We start from the raw sequence: 27630 nt of genomic DNA on the forward strand, positions 1-27630 counted from the left end.
AGCAGAGATGTTATCTTTGTAGAAGATCAACTGCAAATGAGAGATGAGGATGATGGCACTACAAAAGAAAAATCAAAGACTGTGCCGGTATATGTCGAAAATAATCCAGAAGATTCAGATTCTTCGGAAGCAGCACCAGAGCACGAAGAACAAGAACCAGTCGAGTCTGAGGCTACAGAAGTTCGTTGGTCAACTCGTGAGAGACGACCGCCGGCGTGGCACTCGGAGTATGTCACAGAGATTAACGTCGCATACTTTCTTCTAACGGAGGATGGAGAGCCATCAACTTTCCATGAAGCTTTAGAAAGCTCAGATATTGCTTTGTGGATGACAGCAATGCAGGAAGAAATAGAAGCTCTACACAAGAACAAGACATGGGAACTTATACCACTACCACGTGGAAGAAAAGCCATTGGAAACAAATGGGTCTACAAGATCAAGAGTGATGGCAATGATCAAGTGGAGCGGTATCGTGCGAGATTGGTGGTGAAAGGATATGCTCAGAAAGAAGGTATTGACTTCAACGAGATATTTTCGCCGGTGGTTCGACTCACAACAGTCAGAGTAGTCTTGGTAATGTGTGCTACATTTGACTTACATCTTGAGCAGTTGGATGTGAAAACTGCATTTCTTCATGGAGAACTTGAAAAAGAAATATATATGCTCCAACCAGAAGGTTTTGCAGAAACAGGAAAGGAGAACTTGGTTTGCAAGTTGAACAAATCTCTATACGGTCTCAAACAGGCGCCGAGGTGTTGGTATAAGAGATTTGATTCCTTCATTATGAGCCTTGGATACAACAGACTAAGCTCAGACCATTGTGTATATTACAAAATGTTTGAAGATAATGATTTCATTATTTTGCTGTTGTATGTGGATGACATGTTGGTAGCAGGTCCCAACAAAGATCTAATCCAAGAATTGAAGGCACAGTTGGCTAGGGAGTTTGAAATGAAGGACTTGGGACCAGCAAACAAGATTCTAGGGATGCAAATTCACCGAGACAGAAATAACAGGAAGATTTGGCTTTCACAGAAGAACTACTTGAAGAAAATCTTGCGACGCTTCAACATGCAAGATTGTAAGTCAATTTCTACCCCACTTCCTGTTAATTTCAAATTATCCTCAAGTATGTGTCCTAGCAATGAAGCAGAGAGGAAGGAGATGTCTCGAGTACCGTATGCATCAGCAGTGGGAAGTTTAATGTTCGCTATGATATGTACAAGACCGGACATTGCACAAGCAGTGGGAGCAGTCAGTCGATACATGGCGAATCCTGGTGGAGAGCATTGGATAGCTGTGAAGAGGATTCTGAGATACATCAGAGGAACTTCAGATGTTGCATTATGTTATGGAGGATCAGAGTTTACTGTCAGGGGTTATGTGGATTCAGATTTTGCAGGAGATCTTAATAAAAGGAAATCCACTACTGGTTATGTGTTTACACTTGCGGGAGCAGCTGTAAGCTGGGTTTCGAAACTGCAGACCGTTGTGGCATTATCTACAACAGAAGCAGAGTACATGGCAGCTACACAAGCTTGCAAGGAAGCTATTTGGATACAAAGATTATTGGAGGAGCTCGGGCACAAACAACAGAAAATTTCTGTGTTTTGTGACAGTCAGAGTGCCTTGCACATTGCAAGGAATCCAGCCTTTCATTCCAGGACAAAGCACATAGGAGTTCAGTATCACTTCGTTCGAGAAGTAGTGGAAGATGGAAGTGTGGATTTACAGAAAATCCATACTAAAGAGAACCTAGCAGATGTTTTGACCAAGCCAATAAATACTGATAAGTTTGTCTGGAGTAGATCCTCTTGTGGCCTAGCAGAAACGTAGGCAACATGATTATGGCGAAGTAGAAAGGATGGTGTGGAGATTGATTGTTTTTCAATTTAATCTCCAAGTGGGAGAATGTCAAAGTTTGGCATGGCTGCATCTAGAATACATCTAGAAGCTTGGCATAAACAAAGATTAGTGGCACATGGCTTTGAAACTTGAACATGGATTTTACCCACCAAGTTTTGATGAACATGGTTTTGAAGGAGTTTTTAATATCCATGGCTTTGACTTCCTTGGCCTTGATTTTGCTATAAATACAAGTGAAATTGAAGAGCTTATTCATTCCATTTTTGAGAGCAATTAAGGGAGTTGAGAGAGAGTTTAAGAGCTTGCATTTATAAGCTCTTATTTTAGTGATTTGAGAGTTTGGGTGTATTGGAGTTTTGGGTAGTGAGCTAAAATACTACAATACTTGTAACTCCTTTTCACTAGTAAAATATTTCCTTCTGTCTTCGCCCGTGGATGTAGGCTAAAAGCCGAACCACGTAATTTCTGGTGTCCTCTAGTGTGCTTATTCTTTATTTTATTTCCAAATTTATTTTAGCTGCGGTCCTGCTGCACCAACCAATTTTCTAACATATTTAAAGTAAAACAAAAAAAGGAGAAAAAAATAAAAAACGATTTTCACAGAGAACTCCTCGCTGGGATGCTATATCTTATGAAAATAAATATTTTATCAGAAAAAATCTCCGCACCGATGTGGCGTATTTGGTGATGATATTTTGAAAGAAATACTGTGTTAATAGCTATTAGTTTGTCTTGTAATTAAATTATTGCCGACAAACCATGCATCGAGTCAAAAATTATATTCAGTTATTATCTAGAATTATTAGATTTGTGTAAACGTCATATATTATAGCCGACTCCTAGGGATCAAAGGTATATTATACCTTCAATCCTACTCATTTTACGCAACCAACTTATATCAGAACATGGATGTCCCTCGGACTGTTAAAAGTTTATAAAAGAAAAAACTAATAATAAGATTTCATGACTTCAATTTTAAGTTTCCTTTTGGGTAAAAAAAAAAAGGAAATTGAAAAATTTGAATGAAAAGTAATTTTTTTTAAGAAAAATGGGAATAAGAAATTTTCATTTCCAGAATATCTCAGGCTCACGCATGGTTATTCTATCAGGCCACTTACGCGGCTGGCTGAGAACCTATAATGTTAAATCTATTATTTTTTTTGTAAAGCTCGGTGGTACGGAGAGGATTTCATTAAAAAGAACAGAGGAAATATCACTTAAGTGGGGACGCAATAAACTTTATCCCTCATAAAAAGAACAAATAAGTAGAAAATAAACCTAGCAAAAGCTAGCAATGCTGCCAATGCATAAAATGCAACCCAGAAACCTGCAGTAAAATATCAAAATAAACAACAGAAATAAAGACTTCTCACAGTCTAAGCAGAGCAAAACCGAGAACGTTATATGAATTTGAAATGGCAGCGGCAATCTCGAAGCGGAGTCTTGCTCACTACAATATCCTTTACCCATGAAAACAATTGTCTGTCAATTGTAATTATTCAACCATCTTTTCATCATTTTGAATTTAAGCATTAATTTTTTTAAAATTATTGGCGCCACTACATGCATGTGATCTATTAAAAAAAATGCTAAGTGTAGAGAAAGATGAGAAAAAGTTGAGAGAAAGATGAGAAAAAAGGAAAGAGAAAGCGAATGTATAAAGAGAAAAATGATAAATTTATCTCATCTTTCTCTCGTCTTTCTCTACACACAAGAGTGTTAGGACACGTATCCCTTGCATTTTCCTTTATCTATATTTTACTCATAACTTCTTGTCCATTTCTTATTTGACTTAAATATCTTCAATGTACATTATATTTACTGTAATTACAGCCATGCCACTTTCAGTTTTACCGCATTACCCTTCGAAATTCAAATACAACGCATTTTGAACACGTCATTAGCTCCCCAATCGCTTCTGTAAAGTTGCTTCCATCTACTTCACAATTTCATGAAAATGCTTTCAACTGTTGTTTCTCCTCAAGTTCCGGAGAAACACACCTTGCAGAAACGTAGAAATTATTTTAACTATATTTGTAGCTATCTAAGCTTCATGCAAATTAGTTTTATGGAGCAAAATATTTCAAAGAAGTCAAGACCAAAATTGCCCAAGAATAAACAGCAGTATTTTATATTTGAATCTACTAATTTCTTCTTTGAACCCTCTATTTAAATTAAATTTTTAATTCTAAAATAATTTTCATAAAATTACTTAACGAACCCTGTTTTTCTTTCTCTCCTAATTCATCATCACTTTCACATCAATTACCCCATGCTTTTTCTTTCAACTCCAAGTAAACATGGATGCTTGGTTATCAAGTTCTCAAACTAATTTTGAAAAGCTGTTTCAAATTGGGAGAAACAAAACCCATGATTAAAGAATGAATTTCAATAAATTTTTGCCAACCAATAAAATTATAAAAGTTTCTTTAGGTTTAATATTCATCTTTGAAACAACAAATCTAAGAAAAGAAAAAAAAAATAGTTTGATTTATTGATAAAAGAAAGAATTGACTGCCAAAAAATTGAAATTGAGATTTCAGGTTCGCGATGTTAGAGAGGTTTTGAAATTTTTAATTTTAATTATAATAATAAATTATTTTTTAAGATGGGTGTAGGGAGAAATTTGGAGGTTCAAATAGCCCCATCTTTTAATATTTTATATAAAATATAACATTTATGCACCCAATTAGTTTTCAAATTTTATAAGTACATAATTTGATAATTATTTAAAATAATCTTAAAGCATTATTTTAATGACAATAGAAAAGACTAAATAACTCAATAAATTTTGTAATATAATTACCAAAAAAAAAACAACCTTACAACATACAGTGACACCCAAATCCACCGAAAAATAAGAACATTGAGTAATTTTTAATTTTGAATTAAAAAAATAATGTACCTAATTCATGTGATGTTGTGAAATGTGTATTGGAAGGAAAAAAAAGTAAAAAATAGAAAACTCCTCGCTGGGATGATATATCTTTTGAAACTAAAGTTTTATCAGAGAAAGCTGCACCCACGTAGCATATTTGGTAGGGGTGTTCGCGGATCGGATTTTGCGGATTGGACATTAATTCATATCCGATTCAAGATTTTACGGATTATAAATTTTCAATCCAATCCAATCCACGGATTAGTGAAACTCAATTTAAATCAAATCCATATATTTGCGGATCCAATGCGGATTTGACCCAATCCATATTCAATCCACTATTTGACTGATTGATTTGCGAATTAAAAATTTTTAATTTTGTATCTTCCTGAGAAAGAAAATTAATAAATAAAACGAGTGTTGAGTAAGTGCAGTTCTATAGCCTCCAGATGCTCGAATTGATCAAATAGGTTTGTCTACAATAATGTGTAGCATATGTAGCCGTTAATCTTACCGATCTGTTATCTATACCACGCACTATCACTTGGCCTTTGTTTGGTTGTTGGTATTTTTTTTTTTTTAATATTGGTTACGCACCACATTATTATATTACACAAATATTTATAACTGTTATCCATTCGTATTTTACAAGAGAGAAGAACTTATAAATATTTAATTCTCACAATACTTTTGTAGGAATTTGAACCACTACCCTCACGCAGCCCAACCACCGGGCCTAGGGCCAATGGCTGTTTGATTGTTAGTATTGGTATTTAATTACCTTGTTTGTCTTCTTTTTCACAATTATTTATTTTGTGGACCAGACTATGTTTAGCACATATTGCAATCATTTAACCAGAGTCCTCTATTAATCGACAATTTGTGTACGAAAAAAGTTTAGCCGTTGATCCCGTTAGTCTTGCCCATCTGTTACCTGTACCACGCATTATGATTTGTTTTCCTACGTCACAATCACCTGTGTTGGCACCGTTGGGCGTCGGCTACTTGAAGCTTCTATAAATATCGCACCAAACCAGAAGCAAGAACTTGCTCAAGCAAAAATACTCACAATTGAATACTCCTGAAGATAGCAGTAGCAGAGATCTTTTCTGATTTGAAGAATATGGAAACTCCTCCTTGCGCAGGTTTAATTTTAGAACAACTTCAGTTGAATATCATATATATTTCTTATTTAACATGTGTATTTGTGAAGTAATTTTTATAGTAAGATTCAATATTCTAATCTCAATAAATTTTTCAGGTAATGCGTGGTTAGAGGTTATTGTCCCTTATCCGCCAGGTTCTAGTATTGTTGATAGTGAGATTGCAACTGAAAATCTTGAACTTATTGTTGTCCCACAAAATGGGAGAAATCCTAATTATACTGGTTAAGTAATGAATATAGTATTACTCTTTATGTTTTATTTGATTAAATAAAAGGATAAATATTATCCATTTGGTTTAGTTCTATTACAAAGATCTCTTGTACAAGAGATTATCTTTGTTTGTATCCATGTACTTGTCCAATCATGATAGTTAAATGAAATTATCATGTGATAATATAAGATAAAATCGTCTGCTTAGGCCTAATTAGTGTAATTAATTATACTCTCTTTCTTCTTTAATGTTTTTGTTTCCTAAATTGTGTGCATCAGCACGATAATGCCATTATAAAGTTCTCTCTTCTTTTAAACGCATGTTCTTAATTACAACTTTCTCTCTGGTGATTTTCAAGCAATAACATGAATCCACCAAAGATTTTCAGGATGGAAAACAAGGCACATTATTTACGAGTAGGAGCTGCTACTAATAATTACGCTAATCTGCTACTAATAACATTGACCATTTTTTATTTTTTTATTTGCATATATATAGTCATTGCTGAATGATGGATGCAAGCACTACATTTGTTTTTTCGCTTAAGGGGTCATTTTGCGTTCTGTAAAACATAGCCTGACCGCAGAATTAAAACCCAGTGGTTGCACAATTGCTATTGCAAAGTTCAATAATCGGAGAAAAATTATATTAAATTTTGTTTCTTCATAATTTTGGCACTGACTAATAAAAAAAAATTAGAATTAATTTTTATGAAATGAACAAAATAAGACATGAAAAATAAAAGGTGTTAGAAACTTGAATTTTAGTAGGCTGTTGAAGAATCTTTTTCACCACATGAAAGTAATTATAAAATCAAAAGCCACATTTTCCAAAAGTAAGAAAAGCCTCTATTATCTATTATAGTTTGTCCTTTTCTAATGATCTTCCATTCGGACAGTAAGGTCAGCGAGACGGCAAGCATGCTTTGCTAGTGCATCAGCTAAATTATATATTACACCTTTTAAAAATATGCTGGCACTGGATAGAAGCCACTTAGGCAAGAAGCAATTGGACCTCAGAGATAGACCAAAATAAATCCAAGTGAGAAGAAGAAATCACCCCAAAACCGGTTGTGAACTACAGTCAGGCGGCAAAGGAGATAATCGAAGTTCTTTAATTAGCTAATCTTAAACCAAAACGCATAGCCTTAGCTTCAGCTATATCAACCTCATCAAGATAAGAAATTTGGTCAACACAAGCCGATAAGAATCAGACAATACGGATAGAATCGAAACAAACAATTAAATAATTGATTGTGTCAATCTTAATTGCCAATTAAGTAAAATTGATTGTAAATCAACATAAAAAAAGATTGAATCACTGCTATCAATCATTATTTTTGAATTATGTCAATTGCATTATTTCCTTTTTCATGTTTCAAATATTTATACAAATTGAAACTTTATACTCATGAATTAATAAGAGTCAAATTCACCTTCTTTATATATTGTTTCTAAAAAGTTTCACCAGCTACCATCACCTCTCCACATATCTGAATTAAGAATCACAGCCCCGAGGCCAACCAAACAGATTCCTTCTACCCATCAAATTTATGCATCCATACTCAGGCTGTAACGTTTAATGTTGCGTCTCATTATACTCGGATTACATGCATTTATGTTTAATTCTTCTATCAAATATGAAATTTTTAATGATTGGTAAGAGGGTTTCAAGTAGGTCAATATTGTTGATGATGAGATCGCAAATCAAAATTTTCAAGTAGGTCAGACTACTGGTTAATGTAGAAAGTTATTTTAAGATTCTAGAATTTTTATTATTTTTGGATTTTCTGTTTTAATTAGAGTCAATTATAATATGTGTCTTAATCTTTTATTTCTATTATAATTATAATGTACTTTCATTTTTTATAATCCCAAAGGAAATTATAAAAAAGAGAGTTTTATTGAATAATTAAAGCTGAAGTTATGAAAATAATAACAAGATTTATTTATTTATAATAGAGGAAACCTAGTAAACTAATCACGTTGAATAATTGAAGCTAAAGTTATGAAAATAATAGCCAGACTTCTCACTTAAACATGTTATTAAGAATCTCATTGAGTTGTTTGGATTAGAACAAGATCTAATCACGCTTCAATTAGAGCATAAGCTAATCGTATAGGCTTGGTCTAGAACTAAAACGATAGCTAGTATTTTCTACCATATCAATTTCACTTCCACTACCTCACTTCGTCACTGGTTAAGTGCAATTTTACTTTTTGTTTTATATTTAATTAATAAAATAATAATACTATTATTACGTGTTACTTGTTTGAGTTTAATTTTATCTCTTGAGATAAGCAATAGATTTCTTTTTTTTTTCCCTTAATTAAGGATGTTTATGTTTCTTAAATTGTGCGTATCAACGTGATAATGGCATTATAAGTACTTTCTAGGAGCATGTCCTTATTTACAACTTTCTTTCTGCTGGTTACTATTTCATCAAGGAATACAATCAAGAAAAAATGAAAAATGAAAAAGACCTTAGTATGATTAGTTGAATCCACCGAAAATTGAAGGATCGAAATCAACACACAACTGATACAAGCTCGAGCAGCTATAATAATTAGACTAATCAATTATATATGCTTAAAATGTACGAATATAAAAGGTGAATGCACAATTTTTTAATTTGCATATACTCATTGAATGACTGATGCAAGCACTATATTTATTTTATTGGAGGGTAAATGATCATTTAATTCCAATATTTTGAGTTAAGTATCCATTTGGTCCTTATATTTAAAAATATAACTCAACATACTCTTTCTATTAAATATGTTACATTCTTACCTTTATTTTTTCTATTTTTTTATAATAGTAACCTTGTAACAATATTCTTAGGAATATTAATAAAAAATATAATAATTTATCAAATTAACCTAGGAAGTAATATAAAAGTTTTCATAAGCTTTTATATTCTTATTTTACTTTTAGGATTAATAGGGTAAATAATTTTTTTATAAAATAGCTACTAGTAATATTATTCAACAAGTACAAAAAAGTACTGGTTCTTCAAATTATTATTCCAATTTACTAACTAACTTTTTATAAGTAAATTAATTAATGTCAAGAATATTGTTGGAAGGATATTATTATATGTAAAAAAATGAAAAAAAGTAAGTGCCTGTTTGGTATGGCTTATTTAAGAGCCATAAATGCTTATTTAATCATATAAGCACTTTTTTAAAATTTTTATGGTGTTTGGTTATTTTTTTAGTAGAGTTTTTTTAGCTTAAATAAGCTAATTTACCTCTACTAGCATAAGCCCAAAATTTGAGCTTTTGGGAGTAGAGGTTATAGAGCTTTTCTAAAAATAGATAATATAAAAAATGTCACACAGTTTAATGTTTCAAAAGTACTTTTTTTATTGGCAACCAAACACCCAATAATTTTTTATCCAAAAGCTCCATTGGTATAAGCTCTACTGCTATAAGCTCTACTGTTATAAGCTCTATTTAATAAGTTGTACCAAACGGAGCCTAAGAGTAAGAATCATATTTAATTACATGAGCATTTTGAGATTATTTTTAAAACGTGGGATCTATAAGAGTATTTTGAGATATTTATTAAAATATAAAAATTAAATAAGTATTTAAATTATGACATAACGTAGAAGATCGAAATGAATTTTTACCTTTTGATTGGATAAGAAGCATCTTGCGTTCTACAAAATACAGCTTGGCTGTACAAGTAAACCTACTGGTTGCCCAAATTCAATTGGAAAGTAATAATCATGGAAACATTATATGAAATTCTTTGTAATTTAGCCACTAGCTAATCCAGAAAAATTATTAGAATTAATTCTTATGAAGTCAACAAAATAACACAGAAAAAAGAAAAGGTGTTAGAACCAATTGAATTTAATTTGATGTTGATGAATCTTTTACCATACAAAAGTTCAAAAATCAAGACCTGAATTAATAAGGTACGTATTATCAAAAAAAAAAAAGAATTAATAAGGTACGTAGTAGCATGGATGTGACTTGTGAGCCGCCCAAAAACCAATGTTTTAGAAGGCATTCACATTTTTGCCGTTGTTGCTACATTTTCCAAATAAAAACAACATTTTGAAAAAAAAAAAAACTCTATTATTAAGGTTTGTCTTTTAGTAATGATTGCCAACAGATGACGTATTGGGGTCAAAAATTACATTTTCAATTGTTATTGTTGGCACTCAATAATAGAGTTTACCATACAAAAGTTCAAAAATCAAGACCTAAATTAATAAGGTATGTGCCATGGATGTGAGCCATCCTAAAACGGAGCCGGCTAAATTACGTGTTTATCAAATTAATTTACATATATTTCTTTGTCACCCCTATTATTAAAGTTTGTCTTTAGGAAACTCTATTGTTAAAGTTTGTCTTTTATTAATGATTGCCGACAAATGATCCTTGGAGTCAAAAACCATACGCTTTAATATTTGTCTTTTATTGCTGGCACCCAATAATATGTTGGCAATATTTGTATTGATTTATTATTATAATCTTCCCAATCACCGACCTTGGCACGTCGGCTACCTCACACACTCACATATATATTTATACACGTTATATCAAACTACACGCAGAGCATAAATGCGTTAGGGCAACTTAATTGCTTTTGTGTTTTGGTTACGGTTACCATAAGCGAGTAGAGATCTTTTTTTATTACCTTGAAGAACATGGAAACTCCTTGCGCAGGTTTGTCGGCTAAATCCAGTTGAATATCATATATAACTCGTATCTTAATATAGACTTATGATTAAGTTTTCTAACCTAAAATTTTCAGGTAATAACAATTGGTTTGAGGGGGTCCCTCAAATGTGGCAGGCCGGTATTGTTGATGGGGAGAATGTGAACGATAATCTCGATTTTCTTGTTGTTCCTCAATATGGAAGAAATCTTGATTACATTGGTTAAGTGTATGAAATATTATTTTTATTTTTATGTGTAATAAAATAAGAATATGGATGTGTGTGTGTTAGTTTCAATATGTACTGTCTCTTTCTAAAACATAAAAAGTAAATAAATAAAATTATTGTGTGTTAATTTGTTGATTAATAGATTGATTTGTGTTCTTAACTTCTTAAATCTTTTTCTATGATAAAAAGATACAAAGGTTACATTTGATTAATTTACCCACACACTGCATGCATGCAGTGTGTTTGTTTGGACTAACGGTATAACAGATTCAGCTAACTCAGCTGCCATGTCAGCATCAGTAACAAACTTAACTAACAACTTTGCTTAACCAAAACTAAACGTGACGAATCAATTCAATTATCTTAACAAGTAAGACCTGCAAGACTATAATCATGCTCTGCTAGTGCATTAGCTAAATGATTACACCTTTTAAAACTATGCTGGGGCTGGCACTGGAAAGCAGCCATGGAGGCAAAGAAGCTATTGAATTTATTAATAATGAGATAGCCAGAAATAATTCTTTGCGCTTGCAAGATTTCCCCAAAACCAGTTGCATGAATCAGATTTAAGCTGCACAGGAGACAATCCAGCTTTATCAAATCTTAAACTAACACATCTAGCCTCAGCTTCAGCTATGTCCACGTTACATCTAATATCTAATGGTCAGGATTAAAAGGAAGTTCTGTTTTTCTTTTACTCTCTTTTTAAAGCTAATCAATAAAACAATAGATCGCACTAGTGATAACAAATTTTTTCCGTCTCCTTCTTCTCTCTTCCTCAAAGATTCGTACTTGGTTTTTAATTGTGGATGTTCAAATGAGAATAAATATTAAATAATAATCGTCTCTCCCCCTCTTATGATTGATTTGAGAGGAAACAAAAATTTCGGTTTCGTTTTCTTCTTCTCCCTGCCCGTCTCCACACTGCTACTCCTCACAGCCCCTCGCGTGCTTCAACCCAATACCAACTCCACACCGCCACTGCCAGGTGATAGCAGCTCCACCACGACGCGATCTGCCTTTTCCGAGCGGCACCAACTCCACCATGACGCGATCTGCCTTCGCCACGTGACACCGACATCACTCCACCGTGCGACGCACCACCACGCGATCTGGTTTGATTTTGTCCTTTTATGGATTTATAATGGCAAGCTTTTCATCCTAAATTCTAATAATTCTGCTATTTATTTTAACGGAATTGTTTTTCAACAAAAACTACTTGTTCTCTTTTTTTTTTTTTTTCCTTCTCTCGAGTTACTAGAAAAAGTTCAAATTTTTTTTTCCCTGTGATTGAGGATGAGAGAAGAGTGCAAATACAGGAAAAGAAAGGAACTGTATTTAGCTGCTGCTAGATTATTATATGAGATTCTTGGGAAGTATTTAAGCCCTGGAAGAAAAGAGTTAATAAGCGTTTGGGTACATTAATAGTTGAATGAAAATTTTATATGATAATCTAATTTTTTTATTTTTTAATTCAATCAATCATAAACAATTATTTATTTTTAAAAAATTGGTAAATTTCAAATGAAATGATATTCGATAGAATATCAAATTTAAAAAATTGGCAACTCTACTAAACATTTACTGTTTTACCGAGTTCTGACCACATTTTTACCTTGTCATATTATCCACAATATTTGTTTTTGTAATCTACAAATAGCGGAAAATATTTGTGTAAGCCGTCCAACCAGCTTAGCCTGCTGAGTTAATGGAACAATTTAAAAATGCTCTGTCATGTGATGAAGTCATGAGTCCCGTTGTGAGACTCTTTGATGATTTTAGTATTAAATTTAATTTCCGTAGTGGAACTCACTATTGTGTAATTGTCAAATTTGACCAAATTTGGTTTAACTAATATTTAACTAATAAGATATACAACAACAAAAAATTCTTTATTTACTTTCTTAAGCGTGTTTTCCTAAAACGGAAACAAATAAATAGAAGTTATGTGGTTGTGTTTGTCATGTCCACTTGTAGGGGTGGCAATATGGGTCAGGATTCGTTTATTCGATTAGATTCGATGCGAATTAAATGGGTTTGGGTTTGAAAAAATTGATTCATTTAATAAATGGATGAATTCGATTTGATTCGTTAATTAAACGAATCGAATGCGGGTTTGAAAATTTTGATTCGTTTATTCGTTTAGAATTCGTTTAATAAATGGATTATAAACGAATCGAATACGGGTCAATTCGTTTATTATTCGTTTAATTAAATTACTTTTTTATCCTTAAATTTATTTAAAAGCTTTTTAAAATTTTAAGGTTAATATTGTAATTTTAAGCCTAATATATAAAGTCAAATACCCTAATTTCACAGTTCACACTTTGTCTCTCTTTCCCTTGTCTCTTAGCAACTCAAAAGTCAAAATCGTGAGTAGATCTAATCACCAAACACCACTCACCAGCCACTGCTCTACTACGTTTTGCCATCTCTTTGAATCTTTCCCTTTAATTCCATCTCTTAGCAACTAGCGGCTAGTAAATCACCGACAACCATCTCAACAATTTCTCAACCGGCAACAGTAACCATCTTGCGTAAACCACAGACTCACAGTAAGCTCCAAATCCTTTTCTTTTATTATTATTTTTTAATTTTTGCATCCAGGCTCAAGTCCAGCAAGTGCTAACTACTACTGATTGGCATGGGTTTGTCTTTATTAGACTTTTTCCTTGATTTATTAGTCTTAGATTTGTTTAGATTCTAATTACCAGCAAGTGCTAACTAGTAACTACTACGTATTGGCATGGGTTTGTCTTTATTAGACTTTTTCCTTGATTTATTAGTCTTAGATTTGTTTAGATTCTAATTATACTCACGTGGCTTTGGCTTTCTTTTATTCTTGTACTCTCTGTTTCTTTTCTTTTGAAATAAATTTTTTTGATTAATCAGGGCCCTTAAAATAATTTAGAATTATTTTATTTTTAAGAGAATGGACACAAGCCAAAGTAATTCAGCCTACACAATTAACGATTCTAGTGTTGGAGATGATGATGTAAATGACATAATCGAATTGGAAGAAGAGATTGAAAAAGGTTTAAGGCCAGTCGAACAAAAGGCACCACGGCAAAGGAAACTAACTTCACAAGTTTGGTCGTTGTTCCGTAAGGTTTCGGGAGATAAGTATCCGGACAACAAGCCGAGAGTAGTGTGTAAAAAATGCAGCATTGAGTACGTGGCTGTGCGCAATTCTGGTACAGGTAATCTAAGAAGACATTATGAAACTTGTGCAAAATTTAAAAAGCGTGATCCTGTACAAATGATGTTAGATCGTAGTGATGGACTGTCAACTCGTGTTCCCAAGTTTGAAGCTCATGTGTTTCGTGAATTATTATCTTGTGCCATTATTATGCATGGTTTGCCATTTCAATTTGTTGAATATGAGGGAATTAGAAGAATTTGGAATTATTTGTGTGATGAAGTGCCCAACATCTGTAGGAACACTGCGAAAGCCGATGTGTTAAAAATGTATAATAGGGAAAAGATAAAAATTAGAAGCATGTTAGAAGAAGCTCCTAGTAGAATATGTCTTACTACTGATTTATGGACTTCTATAACTACAGATGGTTATTTGTGTCTCACTGCACATTTCATTGATAAGGGATGGAATTTACAGAAAAAAGTGCTGAATTTTTGTGAAATGCCAACTCCACACACTGGGGTTGCTTTGGCTGAAAAAATATTGTCATTGTTATGTGAATGGGGTATTGAGAAAAGGATTTTTTCATTGACTGTAGACAATGCCTCAAGTAATGATGTTTGTGTTGTAATGTTAAAAAGTCAATTGAGATTAAGGAATGCTTTGGTGTGTGATGGAGATTTTTTTCATATTCGATGTTGTGCTCATATTATTAATTTAATTGTTCAACACGGATTGAAAGAAATTGAGAAAGAAATAGAAAAAGCCCGTGAGAGTGTGAAATATGTCAAAGGGTCACAAGTGAGAAAAAGAAAATTTTTAGAGTGTGTTAAGCAAGTATCTCTAGACGACAAGAAAGGATTAAGACAAGATGTTCCTACAAGATGGAATTCAACTTTTCTCATGCTTGATAGTGTTCTGTATTACAAAAATGCTTTCCGTCATTTACATTTGAGTGATTCTAATTACAAGAATTGTCCTTCTGAAGAAGAATGGGGGAAAATAGAAAAGATTGGCAAATTCTTGTCTATGTTTTTATGAGATCACATGCATTTTTTCTGGTTCAAAATACCCCACTTCAAATTTGTATTTTCCGAAGGTGTTTGCGGCTAAGGTTGCTTTCGATCAATTATTGTGTAGTGAGGATGTGTACATGAAAACTATGGCACAAAAAATGATCGAAAAATTTGAGAAGTATTGGTCTGATTTTTGTACCATTTTGGCCATAGCGGTCATCTTGGATCCTAGATACAAGATGGCATTTATTGAGTTTGCTTATAGTAAGGTTTATGGTCAAAATTCGGAGGAGTTGAAACATGTTCGAGATAAGTTGTTTTCAATTTTTGGTGAGTATAATTTGATCACACCATCTTCCTCCACTACATCCGTACTCACTCAAATGAGTGATGTTGGTTCAAGTGCGGGACGTATTGACAATAGTCACACACTGTACTTTGACTATTGTCAATACGTCCCGCACTTGAACCAACATCACTCATTTGAGTGAGTACGGATGTAGTGGAGGAAGATGGTGTGATCAAATTATACTCACCAAAAATTGAAAACAACTTATCTCGAACATGTTTCAACTCCTCCGAATTTTGACCATAAACCTTACTATAAGCAAACTCAATAAATGCCATCTTGTATCTAGGATCCAAGATGACCGCTATGGCCAAAATGGTACAAAAATCAGACCAATACTTCTCAAATTTTTCGATCATTTTTTGTGCCATAGTTTTCATGTACACATCCTCACTACACAATAATTGATCGAAAGCAACCTTAGCCGCAAACACCTTCGGAAAATACAAATTTGAAGTGGGGTATTTTGAACCAGAAAAAATGCATGTGATCTCATAAAAACATAGACAAGAATTTGCCAATCTTTTCTATTTTCCCCCATTCTTCTTCAGAAGGACAATTCTTGTAATTAGAATCACTCAAATGTAAATGACGGAAAGCATTTTTGTAATACAGAACACTATCAAGCATGAGAAAAGTTGAATTCCATCTTGTAGGAACATCTTGTCTTAATCCTTTCTTGTCGTCTAGAGATACTTGCTTAACACACTCTAAAAATTTTCTTTTTCTCACTTGTGACCCTTTGACATATTTCACACTCTCACGGGCTTTTTCTATTTCTTTCTCAATTTCTTTCAATCCGTGTTGAACAATTAAATTAATAATATGAGCACAACATCGAATATGAAAAAAATCTCCATCACACACCAAAGCATTCCTTAATCTCAATTGACTTTTTAACATTACAACACAAACATCATTACTTGAGGCATTGTCTACAGTCAATGAAAAAATCCTTTTCTCAATACCCCATTCACATAACAATGACAATATTTTTTCAGCCAAAGCAACCCCAGTGTGTGGAGTTGGCATTTCACAAAAATTCAGCACTTTTTTCTGTAAATTCCATCCCTTATCAATGAAATGTGCAGTGAGACACAAATAACCATCTGTAGTTATAGAAGTCCATAAATCAGTAGTAAGACATATTCTACTAGGAGCTTCTTCTAACATGCTTCTAATTTTTATCTTTTCCCTATTATACATTTTTAACACATCGGCTTTCGCAGTGTTCCTACAGATGTTGGGCACTTCATCACACAAATAATTCCAAATTCTTCTAATTCCCTCATATTCAACAAATTGAAATGGCAAACCATGCATAATAATGGCACAAGATAATAATTCACGAAACACATGAGCTTCAAACTTGGGAACACGAGTTGACAGTCCATCACTACGATCTAACATCATTTGTACAGGATCACGCTTTTTAAATTTTGCACAAGTTTCATAATGTCTTCTTAGATTACCTGTACCAGAATTGCGCACAGCCACGTACTCAATGCTGCATTTTTTACACACTGCTCTCGGCTTGTTGTCCGGATACTTATCTCCCGAAACCTTACGGAACAACGACCAAACTTGTGAAGTTAGTTTCCTTTGCCGTGGTGCCTTTTGTTCGACTGGCCTTAAACCTTTTTCAATCTCTTCTTCCAGTTCGATTATGTCATTTACATCATCATCTCCAACACTAGAATCGTTAATTGTGTAGGCTGAATTACTTTGGCTTGTGTCCATTCTCCTAAAAATAAAATAATTCTAAATTATTTTAAGGGCCCTGATTAATCAAAAAAATTTATTTCAAAAGAAAAGAAACAGAGAGTACAAGAATAAAAGAAAGCCAAAGCCACGTGAGTATAATTAGAATCTAAACAAATCTAAGACTAATAAATCAAGGAAAAAGTCTAATAAAGACAAACCCATGCCAATACGTAGTAGTTACTAGTTAGCACTTGCTGGTAATTAGAATCTAAACAAATCTAAGACTAATAAATCAAGGAAAAAGTCTAATAAAGACAAACCCATGCCAATCAGTAGTAGTTAGCACTTGCTGGACTTGGGCCTGGATGCAAAAATTAAAAAATAATAATAAAAGAAAAGGATTTGGAGCTTACTGTGAGTCTGTGGTTTACGCAAGATGGTTACTGTTGCCGGTTGAGAAATTGTTGAGATGGTTGTCGGTGATTTACTAGCCGCTAGTTGCTAAGAGGTGGAATTAAAGGGAAAGATTCAAAGAGATGGAAAAACGTAGTAGAGCAGTGGCTGGTGAGTGGTGTTTGGTGATTAGATCTACTCACGATTTTGACTTTTGAGTTGCTAAGAGACAAGGGAAAGAGAGACAAAGTGTGAACTGTGAAATTAGGGTATTTGACTTTATATATTAGGCTTAAAATTACAATATTAACCTTAAAATTTTAAAAAGCTTTTAAATAAATTTAAGGATAAAAAAGTAATTTAATTAAACGAATAATAAACGAATTTTAAACGAATTGACCCGTATTCGATTCATTTATGACCCATTTATTAAACGAATTCTAAACGAATAAACGAATCAAAATTTTCAAACCCGCATTCGATTCGTTTAATTAACGAATCAAATCGAATTCATCCATTTATTAAATGAATCAATTTTTTCAAACCCAAACCCATTTAATTCGCATCGAATCGAATAAACGAATCCTGACCCATATTGCCACCCCTACGAGTGGACATGACACACACAACCACATAACTTCTATTTATTTGTTTCCGTTTTAGGAAAACACGCTTAAGAAAGTAAATAAAGAATTTTTTGTTGTTGTATATCTTATTAGTTATATATTAGTTAAACCAAATTTGGTCAAATTTGACAATTACACAATAGTGAGTTTCACTACGGAAATTAAATTTAATACTAAAATCATCAAAGAGTCTCACAACGGGACTCATGACTTTATCACATGACAGAGCATTTTTAAATTGTTCCATTAACTCAGCAGGCTAAGCTGGTTGGACGGCTTACACAAATATTTTCCGCTATTTGTAGATTACAAAAACAAATATTGTGGATAATATGACAAGGTAAAAATGTGGTCAGAACTCGGTAAAACAGTAAATGTTTAGTAGAGTTGCCAATTTTTTAAATTTGATATTCTATCGAATATCATTTCATTTGAAATTTGCCAATTTTTTAAAAATAAATAATTGTTTATGATTGATTGAATTAAAAAATAAAAAAATTAGATTATCATATAAAATTTTCATTCAACTATTAATGTACCCAAACGCTTATTAACTCTTTTCTTCCAGGGCTTAAATACTTCCCAAGAATCTCATATAATAATCTAGCAGCAGCTAAATACAGTTCCTTTCTTTTCCTGTATTTGCACTCTTCTCTCATCCTCAATCACAGGGAAAAAAAAATTTGAACTTTTTCTAGTAACTCGAGAGAAGGAAAAAAAAAAAAAAGAGAACAAGTAGTTTTTGTTGAAAAACAATTCCGTTAAAATAAATAGCAGAATTATTAGAATTTAGGATGAAAAGCTTGCCATTATAAATCCATAAAAGGACAAAATCAAACCAGATCGCGTGGTGGTGCGTCGCACGGTGGAGTGATGTCGGTGTCACGTGGCGAAGGCAGATCGCGTCATGGTGGAGTTGGTGCCGCTCGGAAAAGGCAGATCGCGTCGTGGTGGAGCTGCTATCACCTGGCAGTGGCGGTGTGGAGTTGGTATTGGGTTGAAGCACGCGAGGGGCTGTGAGGAGTAGCAGTGTGGAGACGGGCAGGGAGAAGAAGAAAACGAAACCGAAATTTTTGTTTCCTCTCAAATCAATCATAAGAGGGGGAGAGACGATTATTATTTAATATTTATTCTCATTTGAACATCCACAATTAAAAACCAAGTACGAATCTTTGAGGAAGAGAGAAGAAGGAGACGGAAAAAATTTGTTATCACTAGTGCGATCTATTGTTTTATTGATTAGCTTTAAAAAGAGAGTAAAAGAAAAACAGAACTTCCTTTTAATCCTGACCATTAGATATTAGATGTAACGTGGACATAGCTGAAGCTGAGGCTAGATGTGTTAGTTTAAGATTTGATAAAGCTGGATTGTCTCCTGTGCAGCTTAAATCTGATTCATGCAACTGGTTTTGGGGAAATCTTGCAAGCGCAAAGAATTATTTCTGGCTATCTCATTATTAATAAATTCAATAGCTTCTTTGCCTCCATGGCTGCTTTCCAGTGCCAGCCCCAGCATAGTTTTAAAAGGTGTAATCATTTAGCTAATGCACTAGCAGAGCATGATTATAGTCTTGCAGGTCTTACTTGTTAAGATAATTGAATTGATTCGTCACGTTTAGTTTTGGTTAAGCAAAGTTGTTAGTTAAGTTTGTTACTGATGCTGACGTGGCAGCTGAGTTAGCTGAATCTGTTATACCGTTAGTCCAAACAAACACATTGCATGCATGCAGTGTGTGGGTAAATTAAGCAAATGTAACCTTTGTATCTTTTTATAAGACCAACGAATAGAGTTTATCATAGAAAAAGATTTAAGAAGTTAAGAACACAAATCAATCTATTAATCAACAAATTAACACACAATAATTTTATTTATTTACTTTTTATGTTTTAGAAAGAGACAGTACATATTGAAACTAACACACACACATCCATATTCTTATTTTATTACACATAAAAATAAAAATAATATTTCATACACTTAACCAATGTAATCAAGATTTCTTCCATATTGAGGAACAACAAGAAAATCGAGATTATCGTTCACATTCTCCCCATCAACAATACCGGCCTGCCACATTTGAGGGACCCCCTCAAACCAATTGTTATTACCTGGAGTTAGCCGACAAACCTGCGCAAGGAGTTTTCATGTTCTTCAAGGTAATCACAAAAGATCTCTACTCGCTTATGGTAACCGTAACCAAAACACAAAAGCAATTAAGTTGCCCTAACGCATTTATGCTATGCGTGTAGTTTGATATAACGTGTATAAATATATATGTGAGTGTGTGAGGTAGCCGACGTGCCAAGGTCGGTGATTGGGAAGATTATTATAATAAATCAATACAAATATTGCCAACAAATTATTGAGTGCCAGCAATAAAAGACAAATATTAAAGCGTATGGTTTTTGACTCCAAGGATCATCTGTCGGCAATCATTAATAAAAGACAAACTTTAACAATAGAGTTTCCTAAAGACAAACTTTAATAATAGGCGTGACAAAGAAATTTATGTAAATTAATTTGATAAACACGTAATTTAGCCGGCTCCGTTTTAGGATGGCTCACATCCATGGCACATACCTTATTAATTTAGGTCTTGATTTTTGAACTTTTGTATGGTAAACTCTATTATTGAGTGCCAACAATAACAATTGAATATGTAGTTTTTGACTCCAATACGTCATCTGTTGGCAATCATTACTAAAAGACAAACCTTAATAATAGAGTTTTTTTATTTCAAAATGTTGTTTTTATTTGGAAAATGTAGCAACAACGGCAAAAATGTGAATGCCTTCTAAAACATTGGTTTTTGGGTGGCTCACATCCATGCTACTACGTACCTTATTAATTCAGGTCTTGATTTTTGAACTTTTGTATGGTAAAAGATTCATCAACATCAAATTCAATTCAATTGTTTCTAACACCTTTTCTTTTTTCTGTGTTATTTTGTTGACTTCATAAAAATTAATTCTAATAATTTTTCTGGATTAGCTAGTGGCTAAATTACAAAGAATTTCATATAATTTTTCCATGATTATTACTTTGCAATTGAATTTGGGCAGCCATTGGGTTTACTTGTACAGCCAAGCTGTATTTTGTAGAACGCAAGATGCTTCTTATCCAATAAAAAGGTAAAAATTCATTTCGATCTTCTACCTTATGTCATAATTTAAATACTCATTTAATTTTTATATTTTAATAAATATCTCAAAATACTCTTATAGATCCCACGTTTTAAAAATAATCTCAAAATGCTCATGTAATTAAATATGATTCTTACCCTTACTTTTTTATTTTTTACATATAATAATACCCTTCCAACAATATTCTTTGAAATACAAGTATGCAACCCAAGAGGGGGGGTGAATTGGGATTCTAAAAATTATTCAATATATTAATGAAAATCTTAATGCAATTATAAATCAAACTCAAAAACAATAACAATTAAGATGATCACAATATAAAAAGATAAGGGAAGAGAGATTCAAACACTGAGATTTTTACGTGGTTCGGCCAACCTCGCCTACGTCCATGCCTCCAAGCTTTCCGGGCTTGAGGATTCCACTAAGCAAGCCTCCAAGGCTTCAAATGCTTACACTTGACTTCCAAGGTGTCAATGGACCTTTACAACAAGAGATTATCCCCAATCTCTTAACCCAAGTGTATCCCCACACTTACAATCACTCAAAGTAAAAGATTACAAATTTATTTTTCTCTCACACAATATCTAAGATTACAAATCAATGCTCAATGTGTGAATAGATTAAAAAGAATGTGTTTAAAGCTCTTATGAAGATTGTATTCTCAAGTAATTACTCAAAGGTCGTGTTGTGATCAATCTTTGTTTGGATTTGAATGAGCTTATTTATAGTTGCAGTTGAAAACTAGCCGTTATTGACTTTCTGCACACTGTCGGATCGCCGTTAGCTAGATATCGGATCGCCGTTTGACTGGTCAATATGACCGTTGAGCTGATTTTTCAAATTGTCGGATCGCCGTTAACTAGATGTCGGATCGCCGTTTATGTCCAGAGGCTACCCTTCACTTTTGGTTGCTATCAGCGAGCCGTTTATCATATTTGTCGGATTGCCGTTTAGGTCCAGAGGCTACTGGTTGATATCGGCGAGCCGTTTATCTCAACTGTTGGTTCGCCGTTTTCCATAAAACTGCTGCAGAGAGCTATTTTTGCAAGAAAACTGTTTTGACTCCAAATCTTTATAAAAATACTTTATGAAACTTGTCAAAATAGATGAAAATAATGTTGAGCTTTTAAAAGATTAATAAATCTTAATCATGTTTGTTATCATCAAAATCTATAAGGAATAATTTATGTTAACAATCTCCCCCTTTTTGATGATGACAAACTTTTCAAGAAAATACTTGTGCAATTTTGCTCCTCCTAAATATGTGCTCCCCCTATGTGAGATTTTGAAAGACTTGTTAACTTCCCTTAAAAAAAAGGTTCATTTAATTTTAATCTCAAACAAGTTTAAAACAGATTGATTGGAAAGAAAAAAGAAAAAAAAATAATTATGCCAATGCCAATAAAAAGTAATTATGCTAATGCCAATTATCTCCCCCTTCATCATCAAAAAGAAATAGGCGCGAGGAATGACTTATGTGTGGAAAAATTTTGGCAGAATCTCCCCTGAAATATGAGCATGTCCTCAACAATACACAAGATTAAAAAGAAAAACACTTCCATATAAGTATATCACCATATCAGCCAACCTCCATACCAACAGATTCACACTTCCAGAATGAGCAAGATAATCAATATGATACCAAAAACAACCCAAACATGAATTATCATCATTAATTATCAAAAGCATAATCACAAAACACATAATACTCAGAACACAAATAATATCATACACATGCAGCAAATGAAATGAGAAAATGTCTGTGTGAAAGTCAGAGGGGCAGAGAAAACTAAGATGGAGGCTGTGAAGACGAGCTGCCGGGGTCATATCTAGAGTAGCCGAGAATGCGACGCTGTCCCGCAATTAACTCCATCTGCTGATCTGAAATTTGCTCCCGAAAGGTTGCAAACTCAGATCAAAGCTGCTGCTGCTGCTGAGACAAAACATCCACTCGGTCGAGAAGCTGCTGGAAGCGATCCTCAGGAACAGCTGATGCCGCAGGAGGGACGGCAGTCTCGGTAGGCTCGTCATCCTGAGGTGCATCTGCTGCTGGTGCTGCTGGTGCTGCTGGTGCTGCTGGTGAAGCAGGAGCTGCTGGTGTTGCTGCTCGGCGAGGAATACGCGGTCTAGCCCCAAGACGGAAATCAGGCAGCTCATCCTCGGAGTAGACATCATTCAGCATGCGATCATCCTCGGGTGCAATCAGTGTGGCTTCGTTTTTGGAGGATGTGGTCTTTTCCCATTTCCCATGCTTCTTAAAGAATCCGATGGCAGAAATAATTTCTCGACTGAGCTTACGAGTCTCGAGAAAAACAGGCTCGACGATAGGAACATGAAAGTAGTTCAGGATCCTAGTGATGATGCTGCCATAAGGAAGGGATCGGTTGGAGACTTTAGGAGTGGACAGCATATGACACATAATAGTGTAGGATAGGCTCACATGGCGTCTACGGATGAGAGAATCTAATAGACCAATATCAAGCCTAGTGACCTCATCAGTGTGACCCTGTCTAGGAGTGACCATGTGTTGGAGAATAATGTGAAGTATTCGAATCTGAAAAGGGAGGAGTTGAGACCTAAAGGACAAAGAGCAGATGTCATCGGAAAGATCCCGACGACGACAAATGTTCCGTACACCATCCACATGACGAAAATCACTAAACTCTAGTTCTTTCCTAGCGGTGTACAGATCTAATCCTCCATAAGCGATTCCTAGAATACTACATAATTCGGGTTCATCAAGTTCAATACGAATACCTCCTACGAATGTATGAAGCTCGTCACGACTAGTAGAGGAGAAATCTATGTTTGAATAAAAGACTCGAACAAGATTTTCATAAATAGGTTCATCAATACTTAAAGCTTGCTTCCAATGACCAAGCATTTGAGTAAGTGAGTGACCACAAACAGAAATATCCGAGAACTCCGAAATGTTAAGAGAAAAAGAGGGAGTTACGGGTTTACCCATGAACTTCTCACGGAATCGCTGAGCAGAGGTAGCATCGGGAAAATGAAGACTCTCGAAGTCTTGAGGAGGAGACCTGGGTGGACTAGAACGGCGTGGAGCAGTGTGCTTGGTTCGAGCACGCCTTGGAGGTCGTTCCGCCATGGATGAGTTTTAAAAAAAAAATTGTGAAAATGAAGTTTGAAAGATGAGATAGTGATTGTGGGTGAAAATGTGGTTGGAAAAAGGAAGAGATTTGGGTTAATTTGAGCAAGGAAGGCTCGGTTGGTTCTAGGGTTTCAAAAAGAAGATTTTTCAATTTTGGATGAAAGAGAAGGATTTGAATCGGTTAAAAGGTTCTAGAGAAGATAAAAATGGTTTGTAATGCTTCAATTTGATGAAAAATGACAAGAAAAGTGATGGATTTGAGTGTAGAGAACTGGTGCAGTCGCGGGCTGAAGAGAGAGAGAGAAAAGGGGAAGCCGAAATGAGGAGGAAGACAAGGGACTGTTCAATTAACGCGAGATAACGGCGAGCCGTTATAAAGAAAACGGCGAGCCGACAGAGTCCAGAGAGGCCTCAAAACAAATTTCATCAAAACGGCAAGCCGTTTATGGAAATAACGGCGAGCCGATAGGGTCCAGGGAGTCCACTCAAAATTTTGTATCAGGACGGCGAACCGATAGCTTCTAGAAAACGTTCCATTGTTTCTGCCCAAAACGGTTCGCCGTTTATTGAAATAACGGCAATCCGTTTTCTACAACTTATGATTTCGCACATGTATTTTGATATTTGGCTACTTATTAATACATTTCAAGATCATTTTATTGATCCAAAATGATTTGAGTGTCAATTCAATGCATAATTCATGAACATATATATATGTATTGCAACAATTAATTCATATATTTTCAAATATACATACACATCACATGTATATTACGATTGAGCATTTCATGGAAATTAAAGCATCAAGTCATAGATCAATCAATAATAATAGACTCAATAGCATGAATGAAGATGTTAATGTGAAAATTTCATCATCCCAAGTTCATGCCGAATTTTGGAAAATTGTTCTTCGCAAAGAGGTTTTGTAAAAATATCGGCAAGTTGTTTTTCCGTAGAAATAAACTCTAATGCAATGTCTCTCTTTTGAACATGATCTCTCAAGAAATGATGTCTTATTTCTATATGCTTGGTTCAAGAGTGTTGAATGGGATTCTTTGAAAGATTTATAGCACTAGTATTATCACACTTAATAGGAATTTGTTCAAGATTAATGCCATAATCTCTAAGTGTTTATTTCATCCAAAGTGCTTGTGCACAACAACTTCCGGCAGCTATAAATTCAGCCTCGGTAGTTGAAAGTGCGACAGAATTTTGTTTCTTACTAAACCATGAAACAAGAGAATGTCCTAGAATATAGCAAGTACCACTAGTGCTCTTCCTATCCACTTTATAACCGGCAAAGTCCGCATCCGAATAACATGTTAGATCTATATGAGTTCCCCTAGGATACCAAAGGCCAATATCTATGGTTCCACTCAAATAACGGAAAATTCTTTTAACAGCAAGCAAATGGGATTCCTTGGGACATGACTGAAATCTTGCACACAAACATACACTAAACATGATATCGGGTCTACTTGCAGTCAAATAAAGTAGGGATCCGATCGTACCTCTATACATCTTGACATCCACTTCTTTGCCTTTTTTCATCTTTGTCCAGCTTGGTTGTTGTGCTCATTGGTGTATTCTTGGTCTTTGAGTCATCAATGCCGAATCGTTTGAGTAGATCTTTTACGTACTTGGCTTGATTTATGAAGATTCCTTCCTCATTTTGTTTGATTTGAAGTCCAAGGAAGAACTTCAACTCTCCCATCATACTCATCTCAAATTCTTTGCTCATACACGATAAAAATTCTTTACATAACAACTCATTAGTAGAACCAAAAATAATATCATCAACATAAATTTGAACAATAAGTATGTCTTGGTTTTTATGCTTAACAAATAGAGTAGGGTCTGCTTTACCCATTGAAAAGTCATTTTCCAACAGAAAATTCTTAAGTCTATCATACCATGCTCTAGGTGCTTGTTTTAATCCATACAAGGCTTTAAGCAACTTATAAACATGATTTGGAAATTTTTCATTTTCAAAACCAGGAGGTTGTTTCACATAAACTTCTTCCAAAATATAACCATTTAAGAAAGCACTCTTGACATCCATTTGATATAAAATAAAATCCTTATGACATGCATATGCTAACAACATCCTAATGGATTCTAACCTTGCTACAGGTGCAAAAGTTTCATCAAAATCAATTCCTTCTTCTTGGTTGTAACCTTGAGCCACTAATCTAGCTTTATTTCTTACAACCACACCGGATTCATCCATCTTATTTCTAAACACCCATTTAGTACCTATTATAGATTGATGTTCAGGTTTAGGAACTAATTCCCACACATTGTTTCTTTCAAATTGATTTAACTCCTCTTGCATTGCCATAATCCAAGATTCATCATTTTCCGCATCCGCAAAGGATTTGGGTTCAATTTGAGAGATAAATGCATTATGCTCACAAGTATTCTTAAGAGATGATCTAGTTGTAACACCTCGTGAGGGATCTCCTAAAATTACATCTATAGGATGTGAAGAGACATACCTCCACTCCTTGGGGAGTGTTTGAGAAATACCTTCTTGTTGCTCCAGCTCCGTATTTGTTTGCTCTTCTTGTCTATCCTCTTGATTTTCTTGTGATGTATTCTCTTGAATCTCTTTTGATGATTCTTCTTGTAAATCTCCATCTGCATCATCATTAGCAACTCCTTTCTCCGCAGAGGAGGGATTAGATTCATCAAACGTAACATGCATGGATTCTTCCACAACTAAAGTTCTTTTATTATAAACTCTATAAGCTTTGCTTGAGTTTGAATACCCAAGAAAGATACCAACGTCAGATTTTGAATCAAACTTACCAAGATTATCTTTTGTGTTCAAAACAAAACATTTACATCCAAAAACTTTAAAATAGCCAATGTTGGGTTTTCTATCTTTCCAAAGCTCATATGGAGTTTTATTAAGATTAGGTCTAATCAACACCCGATTTAAAACATAACAAGCGGTGTTGACGGCTTCGGCCCAAAAATATTTTGGTAATGCATTTTCATTTAACATGGTCCTAGCCATTTCTTGAATAGACCTATTCTTTCTCTCAACAACTCCATTTTGTTGTGGAGTTCTAGGTGATGAAAATTGATGCTCAATGCCTAGATTATTGCAAAAAC

General features: G+C 34.1%; 2 long non-coding RNA genes across 2 annotated transcripts; both read left to right on the top strand.

Moving 5' to 3' along the window:
- Positions 1-5513: 5513 nt before the first annotated feature.
- LOC102618590 (uncharacterized) lies at positions 5514-6334 on the top strand. The gene is made up of 2 exons (XR_369837.4): positions 5514-5889; positions 6006-6334. It is a non-coding gene; the product is annotated as an uncharacterized LOC102618590 (long non-coding RNA).
- A 4169-nt stretch (positions 6335-10503) lies between these two features.
- LOC127902654 (uncharacterized) lies at positions 10504-11154 on the top strand. The gene is made up of 2 exons (XR_008055084.1): positions 10504-10806; positions 10895-11154. It is a non-coding gene; the product is annotated as an uncharacterized LOC127902654 (long non-coding RNA).
- The last annotated feature ends 16476 nt before the right edge of the window (positions 11155-27630 follow it).

The sequence above is a fragment of the Citrus sinensis genome, chromosome 5 (genome assembly GCF_022201045.2).
Source record: "Citrus sinensis cultivar Valencia sweet orange chromosome 5, DVS_A1.0, whole genome shotgun sequence".
NCBI lineage: Eukaryota > Viridiplantae > Streptophyta > Magnoliopsida > Sapindales > Rutaceae > Citrus > Citrus sinensis.